This window comes from Zosterops lateralis (genome assembly GCF_965231275.1).
Source record: "Zosterops lateralis genome assembly, chromosome: 3".
In the NCBI taxonomy this organism is placed as follows: domain Eukaryota; kingdom Metazoa; phylum Chordata; class Aves; order Passeriformes; family Zosteropidae; genus Zosterops; species Zosterops lateralis.
This window is the reverse complement of record NC_139764.1, coordinates 100,747,761-100,767,439: the sequence shown is the minus strand read 5'-3', so window position 1 is coordinate 100,767,439 and position 19,679 is coordinate 100,747,761.

The window sequence follows — 19,679 nt, the reverse complement described above, 5'->3', positions numbered from 1 at the left end:
CTGCTGACCAGCACCCTCAGGTCCTTTGCCACTGGGCCACTTTCCAGACACTCTTCAGGAGGTTGTTGGGACTAATATTCATGGGAGGGTTTGTGAAATTAAACAAGGGCTCTCAAATCTGGTTAAGTACTAGGTATATGAGGATTTTGGCTGTGTTTCACATTCAAAATATAATGTATAATATAAAAAGATAATTCCAAGTCTGAAATACAAATTATACATCTGAAATGGTTCTCAAAATAATGCCAATGGAGGCTGGTTTTTTATTTTTAATTTTATTTTTTTTTTCCCTCTAAAACCAATTAAAATTTTTTATGAAAACCCGAATAGATTTTACTTGGCTCATAAATTTCTGTTTCATCAGTTCGCTAAAGGTAAAAATATATTTTTCCTACTCATCAAAGTCTTACAGGTGAAACAATTTAAAGCAAAGTTGTGTTTTCAAAATCTCATTAAGGATTTCAGAAATTAAACCCATTCTGAGGAAAAGCTATCTCAGAACCTTTAGTGTTCTCTTTCCCCATTTTGAATAAAATTATTATGATTTTTCTGTCCTCAGAAATAAAATAAAAATATGTCTCTTCTCTCAGACTCTGTGGTGGTGCTTAAATTCAATTCCAATTGGGTTTTTACTGCTCCAGTTTGGTTTTATAATTTGTGTTTTATAATTTTGTAATTATTACTATTGTTTGAGATGGCCTCTCCTTCCCTCTCCTTCTCCCCTTCTCTCCTTCCCCCAGACTTTCCCGCCAAAACCTTGGTTGTCCTGGTAACCCTATCCCATAATAGTTGTTTACCACTTTTCTGTTAAGTGTCAATCTTTAAGTTATATAACTTCCCCACCCCCTCATCATGTATTCCTCCTCCCCAAGTTACTTATTATTGGTTCAAAAGTTGTGCATTCCCTCATTATACATTGGCAAAAGGTTGTGATTGGTCCCACGCAATCCCACCCCTGTGACCCACTCAATAAAGAGCCGTGCCATCTCGAGGCCAGCGTCTCTCCTCGGAGCGCTGCCTTGGGGACCACGCACCCCTTGGTTGCACACCCTGAGAGTCCCGCCTTTCTATTCTGCGCACTATCCGCACCGTGGTCGGGTTTGCCCACGCCTCTGGCAAAGTGGCCCCCTGGATGTAGTGGCGGCAGGGCTGGCCGGAGCTGCACCCATTGGAGAAGCCGAACCACTGCAAGACTCAATTAATCATAATAATCAAAATAAACAAAAGTTAATAAACTTTTGTTTATTTTATCTCAGCCAAGTCTCTGCTCTTTACTTCAGCTACTAAATTGAATGTACTGCTGTGACATAACCTTTCTTGCTTTTAAGTTGTGTTTTAATATTTTAATGGTTGATTTTTCAGACTCTAGAAAAAGTTCCTTTGAGGACAAAAATAAGCGTGTCCATGTTTTAATGATTTAATTAAAATGTAAATGAAAATTTTGAGTATAAATGTTTTTTACTTCCTAGACCTGATCAGCTCCACATAAAAGAAAAAGTGAAAGGGGTATGTTTATCTTTGGAGAAATAAATTTGTGAAACTAGGAACTAACATTTCATTCTAACATTTCATATATTTCTTTAAAATTATTTCAGATAATGATTAATAAAATAGGTCATAAGGACAAATATGTTACTGGTTACTATTTTTGTCAACTTTAGAAATATTTCTAGTTCAGACCGTTTAAAATCTGTTTGATGTATTTCTTTAACTCTACAAATATAAGTATTTTATACTTGTAGTGAATCATTCAGAACACACAAGAACTGTTGGTGGGTATGGACTAAGGCCTACTTTTGTTATTGTGAATTGGTACATTGTATCTCAAACTGGACTGGGTTTTTTGTGTGTTTCTAAGCATTCAAGAATTATACTTATGTCAGAAAGCACAATGCTTTGTCCAAAAAGGCCTTTGAATTCGTAATAAGCTATAAAATGAAAAAAATAAATAAAGTCTTAATGACAACAACCTAAATACTTTGGCCATTCTAATCAAAACTATTATCTAGAGAATGTGAAAATAGACAGAAATGCAAAATTCATACTTTGAAACCTTTTTAATGTATACAGATAAAAAGAAATATATATTTCTGTAAATTGTTAAATCACAAACAAAGCATCTAAAAGAATATTGTCCTAGATAACAATTGTCAATATAGCTAGAAGGGTATTTTTTTAAGCTTTGCATATCTGATATTACCAGATGACTAAATATTGATTAGAATACATTCTTGTTTTTAATCCTTTTCATATTTGAAATAGTTTTTCCTGGAGGTTTCTGCTTCCTCAGAATCTCCTTGGAAAATCAGTACTTCAATAGTGGTTAGAGTGACATTATAATCTGAAAAGTGACTGTCACCTTTTTAATCAATAAATCTACTCTTCAACTCTTATCTGCTCAGTGACAAGAATGAATTTTTGAAAGTTTTTTAGCCATGCTCTGCTAACAGACTTTATGTGTGAGGAATTGGATTTTTGTCTCGTGGTGTCCATCAGCTGAATTATTTCCAATGTTTTGCCTCCAAAAACAAGCTCCAGCTGACTATACCTTTGCAAGCCCAACTACTTCAATTAACAGGTTTGAGGAGGGACTCTGACAGGATTCTTAAAAATCCAATTTTCACAGAGTACCCAAGTTTTTCTAATGGAAATTTTTTTGCTGGTTGTAGATTACCAAAAGATGTATTATGTATCCATACAAATTTCACTTTGTGTTTAGCTTATAATCCTTGTAGCATCATGAAATTTCCTATCTACCAGAAAAAAGCCTGCTAATATCCAATGGAAAAAAATAATTGTAATTTTTAACTGAATTTTAAGTTTCAAAAGAGAGTAACTGTCCACTTAAATAGTTTAAAAGTCTGAATGGTTACTTCACCACTATTATTAGTAGTAGTATTTGTCCTGGTTTAGGGCAAATTTTGGGGGAAACCTCTGAATGGGATCCCTCTAGAAAGATGATTCAGTTCATGCCAGGACATTAAAATTATTGATTTTTTTTGCCTTTTTTAGCAAAACTACCCAATCCACTTCAGGTGAGAATTAATGCAGGGAAATTCTAAATTCTCTGACATAAAATCATAGAATCCTAGAATAGCTTGTGTTGCAAGGTACCTTTGAAGGTCATCTAGTCCAACAATCCTGCAGTGAGCAGGGACTTCCACTATATCAGGTTGCTCAGAGTCCCATCAAAACCGATCTTAAATGTTTCCAGAGACAAAGAATCTACTACCTTTCTGGGTACTATCCTCACTGTAAGAAATTTATTCTGTATATCCAGTCTAAATCTATCTTCTTTTAGTTTAAAACATTATCCCTTGTTTTATTTTAACAGGGCCAGTTAAAAAGTCTGTCTCCATCTTTCTTATAAGTCCCCTTTAAGTGCTGAAAGGCCAGAATAAGGTCTCCCCCATAGCCTCCTCTTCTCCAGGCTGGACAATTCCAACTCTCAGCCTCTTTTCAAAGGAGACATGCTCCAGCCCTCTAACAATTTTTCTGGCCCTCCTTTAGACCAGCTCCAACAGGTCTATGTCCTTCCTGTGCTGGGGATCCCAGAGCTGGATGCAGCAGAGCAGAAGGGCAGAATCCCCTCCCTCACCAGCTGCCCACTGCTTTAGATGCAGTCCAGGACATATTTGGGTTTCCAGGCTGCAAGGACACATGGCTGGGTTATGTCCAGCAGATCATCCCCCAGCACACCCAGATCCTTCTTCGGAGGGCTGCTGTCATTCCCTTCACCCCCAGCCTGGACTGATACCAGCACTTACCTTGACCCTGCACAGCACTTTGTTGAACCACACAAAATTCCCATGGTCTCACTTTTTGAGCTTGTCTAGACCCTTCTGAATGGCATCCTGTCCCTCAGGAATGTCAACCCCACAACTCAGCTTGGTGTCACCTGCAAACTCGATGAAGGTGCATTTCACCCCACTGTCTATGTCATGGATGAGGACATTGAATGGCACTGGTCCCCCTGAAGGACATCACTTGTCACTGATATCCATGAGGACATTAAGTCATGGACCACTACCTCTTGACGTGACCATCCAACCAATTCCTAATCCTCCAAAGAATCCACCTATCACATTTATATCTATTCAGCTTGCATAGAAGGATGTGGTTGGGCGAACACGTCAAAAGCTTTACAAAGGTCCAGATAGATCAAATCTATAGCCCTTTGTCCACTGATTTACTCACTGTATCATAGCAGGCCTCTGGCTTGGCCAGGCAAAACTTGCTCTTGGTGAACCTGTGCTGGCTGTCCCAAATTATCTCCCTGCCTTCCATCTGCCTTAGAGAAGCTTCTAGGAAAATCTGTTCCAGGGGAAAAAAAATCTTAAAAATAGCCAGACTCTGGTGCTAAAACTGAACTTAGGCATTTTTTGTTTGATTGTTTACTGCTCTTTTTCATATTAAGTCACATGCTAGAGGACCAATAGTTATGCATCAATCTTCATACACTGACCTTTGTGAATTACTTATAATCCTATATATTGTGAATTCAGTATAAGATTGCCATTCATTTCAGGATTTTAATCCTTCCTTCCTTCCTTCCTTCCTTCCTTCCTTCCTTCCTTCCTTCCTTCCTTCCTTCCTTCCTTCCTTCCTTCCTTCCTTCCTTCCTTCCTTCCTTCCTTCCTTCCATCCATCTCTGCCTGGAATACACACTCAGCCTTGCTACTGGTTAAAAATATGAACTAAAACATGAGCCAGGAAAACAGCCATGGGCTGCAGCACACAGGCAGAAGGAATTGCCAGGTCCAGGTGTCTGGGGAATTTGGCAGCTACCCATAACATTCTTCACGGTGTAAAGTGCCGCAATGATATTTGGGAGGATAGTTTAAATTAAGCTCTCTGATAGAGTAAGAAATATGGAGAAATCTAGAATGCCTGTGTGACTCACACCCAAAAGCTGTTACATATAAACTTATGGCTAAAAAAAAGAAGCTTTCAAAGGAAAGAGTTTTTTAAAGTCCATTTATATTTTTGATTGTTTTGCAAGGTTTTAAAAATGATCTGTTACTGTGTGGTTACAGAACTGTTTCATAGTTTTTATTGCAAGTTGTCAAGAGTGTAAGAGGTCTACTTTAGGACCAATTCCAGTGTTGAGAGAGACTTACAGCAGTCTTTTTTTTTACCAGGGTAAAACTGTAATTTCTAAATTAAGGGGTCTAAATTCTCTGCTTCAAAATCAGTTCCTTGTTTTTAGTAATCAACAAAATATTAATTTACTCTCTAATTAAATTAAAACTTAATTTACTCTCTAATGTAAAGTTTTATTTTACAAAGTATTTTAAATTTCCTTACGAAATCTCCTCCAAATGTTGATACGAAAGGAGAGGAGGAAGAACGAAAAACAGACATAAAAATATGCAGTAACATCAGGGAAGTGGTCTAAAAATAAATTGATAATTGTGCTCCATTTTCAGCTTGCAACTTGTAAGTGTGCATTGTTTTCACCTAGAAAAGCATATGGACCTTGGAGGTACTGAGCGGGATCTTAAAACCAAGTCCAATGTTTGGCAGAGAACTAAAGAGAAAAAAAACAAAACAAAACCAAGCCTTAATTTAAACCTACCCCCCCCCCAAAAAAAAAAAAAAAAAAAAAGGCAAACAAAAAAACCCCCCAAAAAACCAAGCCAAAACAAAAAAAAAAACAACTCCAAACAAACCCCCCCAAAATAAACAAAAAAAAAAAAAACCAAAACCAAAACAAAACCAACCAACCAACCAAACAACCACAACCAAAAACAACCCCAAACAAACACAAAAAAACCCAAACAAAAAAACCACCTTAATTAAAAAAAAAACAACCTTAATTAAAAAAAAAACCCACAAAACCAAAGAGAATAATAATAATAATTTATTTATATATATATATATATAATGGAGCCTTTCAGACTAATGAGATTGCTGAAGCAGCTGGTTCTGTTACCACGTAATTAGAGAGCAAGAATGGGACAAAGGGCTGCGCTGTCCAGATGAATGAGAAAACACTGGCGTTGAAAACATCTTCAACCTAAGAATGATAAAATGGCAGGCTTGCCATTGATGAAAAAACATCATCCAAGTATTATATTTAACCTGGATTGCCTTGAGGGAAACACATTTTATTACAGACAGCAGAGTCTTCAGGACAAAAGTCTTCATCTGATAAAATTTAATTAATTTGGTTGGTTGTTTTGTGCGTTTGTTTAATAACAGTACTTAGTAGAATAAATTTCTATTTGCCTTTCACTGCAATAACTTTTCAAAATCTGGTACAAAACAAACGAGATAAATGTGGTGGTTGTTACAAACTTACCTGTGAGCTATAGCTAACAGCAAGACCTCTGCAGTCATTGTAATAATGTAGACTCAACTGATATGGTATGATATATAGAAAAACAGCTATCTAAGACACAAGTGTTCTAGCAACTGAAGGCACATCTTTATATGCCTTTTTGCCCTCTTTGAAATGCACACAGTATATTATGGGTTGTTCTTAGAGTGACATTGGCTGAAGTAGGAGTGAGGTCATAATAATTGCATATAAATCTAAGAAATTCTGACTTATGTCATTATTTTTTCAACAAAATGTATGTATGTGTGTGAGCAGAAGCACCAAATAAATGTTGGTTGACTACCTGGTAAAAATGTAAATAGATATTACAAAATTACACCTCTACTCTAAATTCTGACTTATATCTTTTAATCTCTCCATTAAAAAGCAAACTAATAATCCATATCATATTTTTAGGATTTCTGCATAGTTATATAGTCATCTCCCATTTTCCCATGACAGTGCCTTTTCAATGCGTGAACTTAGAGACTTATGTTTTTTTCAAAATGGAAAGTTTGAATACCAGAAATATCAATGCTTTTGAGAAGCTAGAATAGTAAAATCAACCTATTATTTCCTGCTCTTCTGGGGATGCCTTTGAACTCAACATACACTAACAGAGTCATGACTGATTTTCTGTAGACTTTTTCAGCTGTTACAGTTTGGATTCTATTTAATCTAAGACTTCTAATTTGTGACATCAATTGTTGGCCCTGAATGGCAGCAATTGATTTTATACTAAACAAAAATCCTTTTTCCAAAATGGAAAGAGTTCAGAATTAAAAGGACAGAGGCATGGATACATTTATTCTTTTCTCCTAGCCAATCCTGCAAATACAATTTATCACAGACAGTTATCACGTTATGGCTTATCTACAGAATGAAGAGCATTCTGTAGATCACTATGTCATTCCTTCTTGTCAGAATCCATGAAAAGTAGGCTGCAACACTAACAGCAACCATGTTTACTAAACAAACTCCAGTAATCTATTTAGTGTATTTCCCCATGTCCAAGACTACATGAGTTACACGTCCAGAGTACATGTCCCTCTCCTTGGAAGAGAAAGAGAGGATGTATTAAATATCTAATTTTTTAGAGTTAAATTGAGATATGATGACTCATGATTCAGTACGTTTGACAAAATCCATATGACAAAATTGTTTTAGAAACCAAAACAGATTCCTAAATGTCCTGTTCTACACCCTTTTTCTGAAGTTAAGAATTATAATTATTTGCACAACTCTTTTGTAAAGTCTAGCAATTATTTCAAGCACACTGCTGTGATGGATTATTTTATATTGTCTTTTTAACCTTAGGAAAGTAAAGAAAATAGATACACATTTTTGTGACTAATATCCAAACCCAAACCCCAAAATATAAATAATGGGGTTTTGCCTTGATACAGCATATTTAAATTTATACAGACATGTATAGTATTGAAAAACTGTAAACTGCTGTAGCATGTTTTTAATCAGAACAATTGGTCCATCAGAGAGAATAAGAAAATCCATTTCTTTCATAGAGGGAACACATCTGGAATTTGAAAATGCTAACCTAGCCAGCTGCCTTGCAGTTTTACAGCTGAAATTAGAAAATAAATCAATATATCATCCTTCAACTGACAAGTGTATTGTAGACATTTTTAATGAGCATGTACTCAAAAGAGCAATATTGTTCTACTTCATCTCTATTAATGACATTTTATTTGGCAATAAAATAAGAATTGCAAAGCTTTGGTCAAACACAGAAATAAAGGACTGTTGTATACATTGAAAACATATTAGACAAAGACCAAAGGAAATGCACCTTTGACCTTTCAAATTAACAAACCTGTAACTCCCAATGCCCAAAAAGAGTCTTGACATCTATCTTTATCAGATTAGCTGCCAAGACCAAAAATCAATCTACTCAAGAGATGAACATTGCTCTTTGCAAGTGGTGCTGTGCCACTTTGAGCCATGGCAAATCATAAAGGTCTCACAACTTAGAGAAAATAGGTCAGTTCACAGGTAGGGTAGAGTGAACCTGGAAGGAAACATTTTCCTTTAATAAATAAATACATACATACATATAAAAATAAATTCATCTAGTCATAGAGTTTTACCAATGCATATTTTCACAAATTTGACATTTGTTTTCTTTGGGGTTTGGGGTTGTGTTTTTTTAGTTTATTTTGGTTTGGTTTTAGTTTTAAGGTTTTTTGGATATAGCACCTGGGATAAGGAGATGGCAGGTAATTTAAAGGTAGATAACTTACCTGGGACTGACATATGAAATGCTCTATAAAATTTATTTACACTCAATGCATGCAAATATAATGCAGAGGAAAGAGGAGGTTGGCTGCCTTTTCGAGAGATGAGAGTTGATCTAGCTGCATCCATGGTGTAATTCCACATCTGTATGTTTTGGTTTAACCTGGCAGGCAGCTAAAAACCATGGGGCCATTCATTCACACCCTCATGGTAGGATAGGGGAGGGAATTGGATAAAAAGCAAAATGGGTGGTTGAGATAAATACAATTGAACAGGACAGAAAATGAAGAAAAAATAGAAATTATAAAAGAATCTGGAAAACAAGAGATGCACAATGCAACTGCCTACCACAGACTGCCAGATGCTGAGTACAGCCTTGAGCAGTGGCTGCCACACCTGGCCAACAGCTCAGAGTTGTTTTTGTTCAGCCTGACAGCACACAGAATGGAATGGCCAATAGCCCTTTGGCCAGTCTGGGTCAGCTGTTCCAGCTGTGTCCCCTCCCAACTGCTTGTGGATGTCTGACAGGACAGCTGGCAGCATGAGAAGCTGAAAACACCTTGATATAGTGTAAGTTAAACATCAGTATTTTATCAATATTTTCACATCCTAAATCCAATGCACAGCACTATACCAGCTACTAGGAAGAAATTTATCTCTACCTCAGTCAAATGCAGTACAGTATATTTCCAAATTTCTGTTCATCATAAAGAGTGAAGTGTCCTTCAAAGTCCCTCTCAAGCTCAGATTCTTCAGATCCTAAGGGAGTTGGATAGAAAGAAAGCAGGGATTGTGTAAACAGTTATACAGAATGTCTCTGAATGAAGAAGAAATGATTGTGGGTTTCATTTTGGGTGTGTTTTTTCTCATTGAGTGCTTCTTTATTCTGATTGTCATTAAAATCACTAGTGTTCTACAAGAACCACCCAAAGGAGGATCCTACAGTACTTATTTTGCTAAAGATTTACAAGAATTTCTTCTGCAAATGGTGTAACTAGAAACACGGCAAAGAAGCTCTGTTGCTTGGATCCTGATTACACCTTTGTTCTGACAGAGGATTGCTCCTTCATCATTTTGCCATTGAGGCAAATACAGTCAAGTTGGCATGCCCACCAGTATTTCTTTGCTGAAGTACCCAAATCCTTAGAAATTGCACTTCTGGATGAAGAGCTGTGTTGTCCTCTGAAATTGCCTAGATCTCTCAGTAAAAAACGAAAAATTATGCACAATGTCCAAGAGAGTTTCCTCTCTCTTCATGTTTCAATGTCATATCTTCATCTCTCAGTCATTCTCTGTTGAATATAGGTAAAATGTTATAAAATGAGGGCCTTGTTACCCTTGTAACAATGATGGCTCAGGCCTGCTACTTTGTCTAAGTAGACAAGGACTACGGGAAAGTGACTCAGCTGAATTGGAAGCAGAAAAACAAGCTACTATAACCATTATGTGCTCACATCGTGGTTTATGGTGGTTGATTGAATTTTGTTATACCTAAATGAAATGTACTGATAATGGGCCTAACTGCTTAAAAAGGCCTGATTTTTGCTATAAAGTAGCTCTCCTTTGCACCTGCCTGGGGACTTTCCATTTCTTTGCTTGTACAATTCACCTTGGCCATGTGGGTCGAACACAAATTTGAGTAGTGAAATGTTTGCTTTATGCATCATGGGCAGGTGAGTGGCTGTGCTTTGAAGAAATCACCACCACTGGTAAAAAACCAAAGTGCTTGAAATCCATGAGGTGTATTGAAGACATACAACAAACAATAGAAGAAAAAAATATTTAGAACAAAAAAAGCATAAAAACCCCTAAAAAATCCACCCCAGATATCCAAACAAAAAAAACCAACAACAAAGCTAAAGTACAAGCCCCCTAAAAATAAGACAGAAGAGCCCAAACACCACAACATTTTCAAGATGCAAAAGATTTGGTGTAAATTAAAAAAAAAAATCATAAATCTCTCACTATGAAGGTAAGATGGTCTCCCCTATGGTGGCTCTGAAGAACTCAGAGACACTGGAATGTCCTGGCTGCACGCAGGCAACAGATGCTGAGACAGAAAATACCCAGTAATCCTACTGAGACACTACTGAACTATTCTCCACTTCCAGAACATTTAAAGCTGTAGATTCATATCTCTAGCAAGAGAGGTATGAATATATGGGTGTCTATATGGATATACAAACAAACATGTTTATTTTGGGTTATAGTCTACTACATGGTAAGTGCAGCTGATATATTTGATATATTTGCATTGAAACCACTGTGTCATTACCCCATACCATTTTTTCTTTTTGTCTTCAAGAGCATATTCTTTCTGATTTCTAAATATGAACTTTGGAAGACTTGCAGGTGATTGTTTTCCACAACTTTAGAGAACAGAAATATTTTATCAAGTGACACCAGTAAGTAATCTGATAGAGGAAAAGAAACTCAGCATTTACTCAGATTTTTAGCTATTCAAGTAGAATTGTATCGTATAGTAATATTGTATAGTAATTGTAGAATTATTATTATTATTATTAACATTTCCAGAGTCATTGGTGAGGAGTTCTGATGGGCTGCCATATTGCTAAGGGTCCAAAAATATATTTTTACAAACCTTGATTTGCGAATAATTTGTTTTTCTAGTATGCATAAATAGAAAATAAGCTTTGATTACATTCAAAAGAATTGGACAAACCAGGTGCTGACAGACAAAAACAAATTTAAAAAAATGGAGACACAGAACTGATGAAGCATCTAACTACAGATATTAAAATAGGGTAATAAATGGAAAGAAATAGAAGGCAACCTCAAAAGATTTCATTTTGAGCGTTCACTTGTACAGATTTACAGTAACTAAAGTTGGAGAGTCAAAGCTGTTGGTTTAAAATTTCACTAGTTATCACACATTTTATTAGCATTACGAATAGTTTAAACTGCAGAAATGAGTACAGGCTAAACTTAAATTATTAAACATGATGTAACAACTCTATTTAAAATGTAGATTGTGATTTGACAATATTCTTTCCCCTCAGATAATTGCAGTTTAAGAGATTATTATAAAGTTTCCCCAAAATTAAGTAGTTTGTCATGAATTTACAAATGTGATACCTGACAGCACAACATCCTATTACATTATCCATTACTTCCAATCAAAATTCTCTTTTCTGAGTTATTGCATATTTACTGTATTCTTAATTTTTAACCATGTAAGTTTAATTTTAAAGAGGCATCCTTTAGGTGTTTTGATGAATTTGTTGTATTGTTACCATAATGTAATTTGCCAATATTCATAAACTTCTTCAGTAGAAAGGCTGTCCTTAATTTCATTCAGTTCTTCTATGTCGACTTTAATTTTTTACTCTGCTTCTCAAAGCTGATAAGAAGAAAATTATTTAATAACCCCAGGTACTTATCTCATATTAATAAAACGTCTTCTCCTTCCCTGCAGGGACAGATTTAATATTTATTACTTCACTGACACTACCATGTGCTGTAAGTAGAATGTCCACTTTTCCTGAGCCCCAACAGAGTTCAACAGCAGTTCAGAGAATTCCCTGTGCCATTTTACTATTACCAACATCACACTTCTTGTATTTGCATTACAAACTGTAGAAATTAATACAGGCTGAACATAAATGATTAAACTTGGTGTAACAACTCTATTTAAGATGTAGATTGTAAACTGACATTATTCTTTTCCCTTCAAAAGTTACAGTTTAAGAGATTGTTATAAAGTTTCCCCAAATTTAAGTAATTTTTCATGAATTTACAAGTGTATCATCTGACAACACCACATCCTATTACATTATGGATTACTTCTAATCAAAATTCATTTTACTGAGTTTTCATTACATTTTCCATACTAAACCACCTGGTTCAAATTTTCCATTCTGAGCCTGTATCTCATTTTTTTTGAAGCATTTCAGTGTTATGTGTCTGTACATGTTTGTATTTTTAGAAATCACAGGCAAACAAGCAAATGTACCTGAAAACCAAAAAAGAACATCTTAAAAAAAATCATGCTGAATATTAATTTCTTAAGATTGGTCACTACTAAAAAGGATTTTCAATTTGGCATTGTGGTGTTATTTAACATCTATAAAAGTACACTCATTACCATGTTGTGGTGTTCTTTAAAGGGAGGTATGTGGGTTTGATTTATTTTACTTTTTTTTTCTTTTCCCACAAAAATCACTATCTGATTGAGTTACACTAATTGAAATTTATCATTAAAATTAGAAATGCTGTGTTCCAGATGTTTTGCAAACATTTATTAAAATGGATTAAGTCTCCAAATATGTTTATTTTTCTTCTGTAAGTATGCATCATGCCACCCCTGAGGAATGCTTGGGTGCTATCTGAGAGAAAGTCAGCATGAATCAAGAGTGTGATAACAACTGTACAGCTTGGATGGCTGCAGACCAGTGTTGTACCCGTGCCACAGTTCTGTACCATCAACTGATATAGATGTCACATATGGATGGTACAGTATGGATAGCACATTTCATACAGATGTCTTGAAATATTTTGTATGAAGCTATCTTGATACGAACACAGGATAGAGAAGAGGAAATTTAAGAAATAAAAGGAATAACAGGTTTCAAGGTGTTAGAAAAAGATTGTCCTAGGTTTCTTCAACACTTGGTGGAAGGAAACAGTTGCAGACAATCAGTGTCTTCTTAGGAGAGTTATCTGAGCCAACGTAATGTGCTGCACTGTCTAGAAATTTTGCACCAAATAGGAATTCAATTCCCAACCATATAGGAAGCTTCACTATCAGTCTTCTAAGTGGCTAAAAATCGATAAAATAAATCATGCTTATCAGGGTATGAACACACCACAGACTCACAAACAGGAATATTTTAGAATACAGTAAAGAGGACATTTAAAATATTCACTTTTCCTTATTTCTACAAACCTTTGTCTTGTTTTATTACATGAAATATTTAAATAATAAATCTGAGCTTATTTTCTGAAGTCTTGTCACTTCAATATACCACATTTTTGGCTGTAATATTTTTACAAAACTTAATCTGGAGTCAGCTTGGACAGGTGTTTTCTTCACTTTTGTCCAAAAAGCAAAGTTCTGTCAGGAATTTTCTTCTCAAATTTGTTATCAGCATGTGTAAAATTTCTTCTTTAAAAGGATAACATAGGAACTGTACCTATGGAGTGCTGTTCTACAAGTGAAAAACAAAAAATTAGTGGTGCATCTCTTCTCCATTTTGTCTCTAGCTCCCTTCAGATGGCATGTCTGTTTTAGTTATGCTGGGAAAACACCCTTAAATCTGTTTTCAAAATTTAAACCCAAAACTGCTATCTCTGCTAAAACATACAGAAACTGTAGTGTCCCACAGTGCTGTTCCTTGCTGTACATTCAGATTATGGTCACATATTGGCAGTTTGAAGTCTGAGGAGAGTGTTTGTAATTCCTGTATTATTTATCCCACTATGGAGTGCCTGTCAGTTAATACTAACCATGGTTTTGACCTTTCTCCATTGTCAATAATTTTTCAGAATTTTCTTTCCAAAATGGAAAAAGAATCCTACACAGCATCATGGAATATTGTCCTCAAGTCCAGATCTTCAAGAAACATTTTGAGTTTTTTCTCTTTTATTGATCTCATTAAAAATTACTTAAGCAGATCATAATTTTTCTTCAGTTTTCTTGTCTTCACTGTAACACCTTTGCTACCAAATTCCTTTATATCAAAACCTACTCAGAATACATATGAACTTGTGAAGAGGAAAAAAAGAAAAAAAAGGAGAAAATTCTTGATCAGAGCTTGGAGCTTTTCATAAAAAGCTAAAACAGCATGCACAAGATTAATTTCTGCAAACAGCAAACTTTCCGTGTGAGACCTCAGAACTTCGGCTTCTTTAGTGCTAAATGGCAACACTTCAACAGCCAGTGCAGTCCATCCATCACACAGTGAACTTATTTAAACCATACTGGTCCTGTGAGACAAAGTTACCAGCATCTCCTGTTTTCCCTACACTCACAAAGAGAGTCATTCTATGTTTTAGTTTTGTCAGACATTGTTTTCCTTCAATAAATCCATGTGAAATATTCCCAGGCACCTTTTTGTGTTTCAGTATTTTCTCTCTTCCTCGTTATTTAGACCAGTTGTCATGTGAAAATTCAGCCAATAAACAGATATTTCTAAAGTGTCTCCCGAAATGTCAATATTGTATTTGTGTACAGTCTTATGGAATAAAGTCAGTTTATCAGTTTATGTTAAATCTCTTGTACCTGTTTCCAAAATCTCTTTCTGCATATGATCTCCCCCTCCCCCTGCTTAAAACCTCAAGATTCTACCTGTTTAGTAGATAATTCAAATAATAAGAAAAATACGTGAGAAAGAGACTTAATTTCTGCGAGACCAAAAGAATCCTTTGGATCCATGATTAATTTTTGTCCAAATTATATTTGCATTTCTTATAAGAAAACTATGAATCAGATCTGATAAACACTTTAGAAGCCAAAAAATATTACTGAGAACAGCTCTAAGTGTTATGCATGTGGATTTACTGATAAACTATGCACAAGACAGAGAATACCTCATTAAATATTTAGAATTAAATTAAATTTTGCTCAGTTGCTTCATTCACAATTCTCTGTGCACAGCGAATGAATCTTGTGAAAATAAAAGTATGATAATTCTATTAAATATATCATAGCAAATATACATTAGCGACAAAAGTGTGCTCAGGCATGTATAACTGATGTTCCTTGATACTGCCACCTTGTTTACTTATGCAAGGTAAATTGCAGCACTCAAAACTTAAATAAAATTAATATTGTTAACTTGCTACTTACTATGCTTTCTGCCTCTCATTTCTGCATTTTCTGTAGGTCCCATTCCTACAACTAGATTCATAAACAGATTTCTGCAACTTGCAGGGCCCTATTCTTCAAGACTCATAAAGGCAAAGCACAATAAAGAACATGAGGACTTCTGTCTGTCCTCCTCTATGTATTACATGTCATGGAATTTGCCCTTTTATTTGTCTAAAGCACACCTGTTTGAAATAAATCCAGTTCTTGAGGCACCGAAATATAGCAATGATCTAATAATTTTTTTGGTATTTTATTGCAATTATTTATTACTCTTATTTCTTTAAAAAATCATCAACTTCTCTATTTCAGAATACTTGGTTTAAGTTTCTGGTACTTATTTCTTCTTTCTTGATAGATGTTATAGCCCTTGGTATATAGTGTTCTTTTATGAGTGAAGTTATTTACATTCAGTCATGATGTTATCTCTGTCTTTTGATGAAAGGTAGATAGAGATCACCACAATGTCCACTTTGGTAGATTTATCCCTCAAACATCTTTTTGATACCTTTACAACTTTTACCATCCTGAAATTTCTCTCAGAAAGTGAAAAGCAGAATGTCCAAATTGCTATATCATGTAACACAATGAATTTCAGAATTTTTGATGCACAATATCATTCAATACATTCTTTCTGTGTTTATTTTCAATTATTTAATTTATTTTTTTCTCTGAATATAATTTAATTTATAAACTAATTAACAAACAGAAAAGTGTATTATTTTCATACCTATACTGGTAACTCAATATGAGTTTGCTAGTTTAGTTACACTGCATATCACTAATTACTAGAATTGTGCTAATTTAAAACAAAGTTGTAAAATGAGAAGATTTTGACACATATTAATTTTATTTCTGAATGAGTTTTTAATATAATTTACTACTAACTTGGCAATAAATATACCTTGGACACTTCCAATAAAGCAGAGTAATAATATTTGCAGATGTATTTCTATCAGATGCAATGGGAATAGTTGTTTCAAAGCTAATGAAGAGTTACTAAAGCAGGAGAAGAAAGTCCAACAGATGGAGAAAATTGCTTTCTATTCTTCTGTTTTAGGGTCTGTAGGTTAGAATTTGTTTACTCACTGGAGTATAGAATAAATCTCTGTAGATAACTATTATTAGAATGCTTTTTCACTGAGGCATATGAGTCAACATTGTGGAGCATTATTCTTGTGATGGTTTTTTCTATATAGTCCATTGGTAACATTTCCATTTGTACTGCTGACAGGCCATAATTGCATTTCTATGAGGACAGCATCATGCGATATGGTATTTGTGTTTCTCCCAAACAGTAGTAGTAATGAAGGAGTGAAAGCCTTCAAGGAACAAGTTAAGGGCAAGTTAAAACTGGTATGACCAAAAAAAAAAAGTTTGAAAATGAAAAATTAAAATGTGACTTTACATGTGGTAAAGAATTGAAGGGTGTTTCATGCCCCATTTATTAGGCATAGAGTGCGCACTGCTAGCTGATGTCAATACCATCAACTATGAGAAAAAGTCTGTGAAAAAGGTGATAACAACAGTGGTAAAAGGTCATTAGATTCCTAATAAAAGTGGGTCTGGAACAATCAAATTCATCAAACACAATCCTGAGTGTTTCCCAGTGAGAGACATGGGACTCTGAATTAGAACCCAACTCCTTGAGGGTTTGCCTGCCTGTGCCCCAGGATGGAGATGCAGAATGGAGATGCAGGGTGGTGTCCCAAACCTAGGGTCAGGATAAAATGAGATGAGCCATGTGAGCCAGGTGAGATGTCCACAGGGCCATCCTCCATCTGCAGACTTTGTTTCAGCTCTGGCCCTTGCCCCTGCATCTGTCCATGCCCTACATTCAGCCATGGCCATGACCTTCCAGATGGACCTGATGATAACTCCAGCTCAGGGGCTGAAGATTCAGAAACAGTGACTGAGTGTCTGCAGATTGGCAGTGAAATGCTGGGGAAAGAAGCTCAGTAGGGGAAATGGGAAGACAAGGGATGGGTTTTGTCTGACATTGTCAAGTCTCTAGGGTTAAGTTGTCATTTGTGCTTCTCATCAAGGATTCCTCAAAAAGCAGTGGGGAAAAAAACAGGCACACTAGATAGATTCATCCTATCCAAAAAGAGACTCTGAAATGCAGTTCAGATAAATGGCTTATTTGTCTCTGAAGACAACTGGAACATGGAGAGATGAGCAGAAAGCTGAGTAAAATAGAAACAGTCCAGGTTGTCCCAATGTGAGTGAGCACTGGAACAGGACCCCGTAAGAAGCCTAGAGCAGAAAACTAAACTCTTAGACTGGAATATTAACAGACAAAGACACAAAGAAGTACATCAAAAATAAATTTTTACTTCATTAAGATTGTGATCAGGAAAAATAATTTCTGTTCTTCTAAGAAGCAGCATTGCATGGAACTGTCTCTTCATTGTACTACTTTACCACCCTTTAGCATAACCTAGCAGACAAAGAACTTTTGGTCAAACAAGTCAAAATAGAAGACAAAATATACTCAAGCCAATAAAAAAATTCTAGAATTCAGGTAATACAAAATAAAAATATTTAAAAAAATAATTAACTTAAATATTTCACTGGAAGCTTTATTTTGTATGGGATATTTCAGAAATGTTAACTGCTCTTTGAGTGCAGTGCTAAAAGTTAGCAGCAAAATAACAATGCAGAAAGAAAATCTTAAATGAGTATACATCTGAACCTCAGAGAAGAAATTAAATAAATAACCCAAACCAAAAACCATCAGAAAACCCAGCTAAAGTCTTTGGTTTCAGACCATCTAAAAATAAATACAAATTTTATTAAGTGTGATACAGATCAGAAGCCTAAAGAGCAGGGCAAATGACAGTCATTACCTTGCTTTAATTCATGTCTTATACAAAAATTCCATTGAGGTCATTGAGTAAGGGAATTTTATTTAAGACATGAAAATTAGATGAAAAGTTATTTTATTTCTTGGCAGCTTCTGTAACACAAAGGAAGCAATAAGAGGGAAAAAAAAAAGATTATTAAAAAAAATTACTGTAAGGTAGCTTTTGGTGCAAGTAGCATGTATGTTTGCGTGTAACTCAAATAATGGTAAAAGGAATCTCATCTCTTGTAAAGTGCAGTGATCAAGTATTGTTTAGTAGGGGAGCCACCCATTTTATTCAGCAGGAGAGCTCCTCTCCTTTTCATTTGCTTAGTGTTGATTACATCCATAAAGTGATTTAGAGTACAGCAAATTCAGTCAATATTATCAAGGAGATAAACTTGAAGAGTTCAGGGTGTAGTTTTCTATATTCAGTAGGGTTCCTTTCATAGTTACAAGTGTCTTATATAATCTATCTATCTTGGAGTTTTACTTCTTTCTGATGAGAATAATTATAGAAATGCTTCTGATGAGAATAATTATAGAAATGTCATGTATTGGAAGATTTTGATGCCAGTTTATACTGCAGTTTTCATGATAAATTGTTGTATCTTATAAGGCTGAACATTTGCAGAGCCTTGTTACATCACAGGAACGTTATGAAAGTGTCTTTCTGTACCATGATTCTGAATATTAAAAGAGAGTGGCTGCACAGTGGTTTGAAAGGGAAGATTTTAAAACCAGAGCTCCAGTCAGTTCAGTCTTGCATCTTTGAATTCATTAGAAAAATTTCAGGAATTTAAAAATAAAATTAAAAAAAAAATTAAATTTTTCCTTGATAGTTGGGAACACCTTTTTTACTCAATGAAAAATTCTACAGAAGTAAGGATTTTAGAATTTCTAAGAATCATAGAACAACCTAGGGTTGAAAAGACCTTTAAGATTATCAAGTCCAACCATAAAACTAACACTGCTAAGGCTACCACTAAACTATGAAACTATGCCCCTGAGTGCCACATCTACTCATCTTAAAAATACCTGCAGGGACATGGACTTAACCACTTCCCTGAGCAGCCTTTCCAAAGCCTGACAAACCACTCAGTGTAGAAATATTTCCTAATATCCAATTTAAATCTCCTCTGGCACAACTTGAGTCTGTTTCCTCTCTTCTTATTGCCCATTACTTTGGAAAAGAGACCTCCTATTCTCCCATCCCCCTCAGCCACTCCACATAAGGCTTGTGCTCCAGACCCTTCACCAGATCTGTTTCTGTTTTCTGGGCTTCCTCCAAGTCCTCAGTGTAGTCATGGCCCCAAAACTGAACACAGGTCTTGAGGTGCAGCCTCAGAAAGGCTCAGTGGACAGGGACGATTTTTTCCCTTGTCCTGTTGGCCACACTATTACTGACACAGGCCTTTTTGGCCACCTGGGCA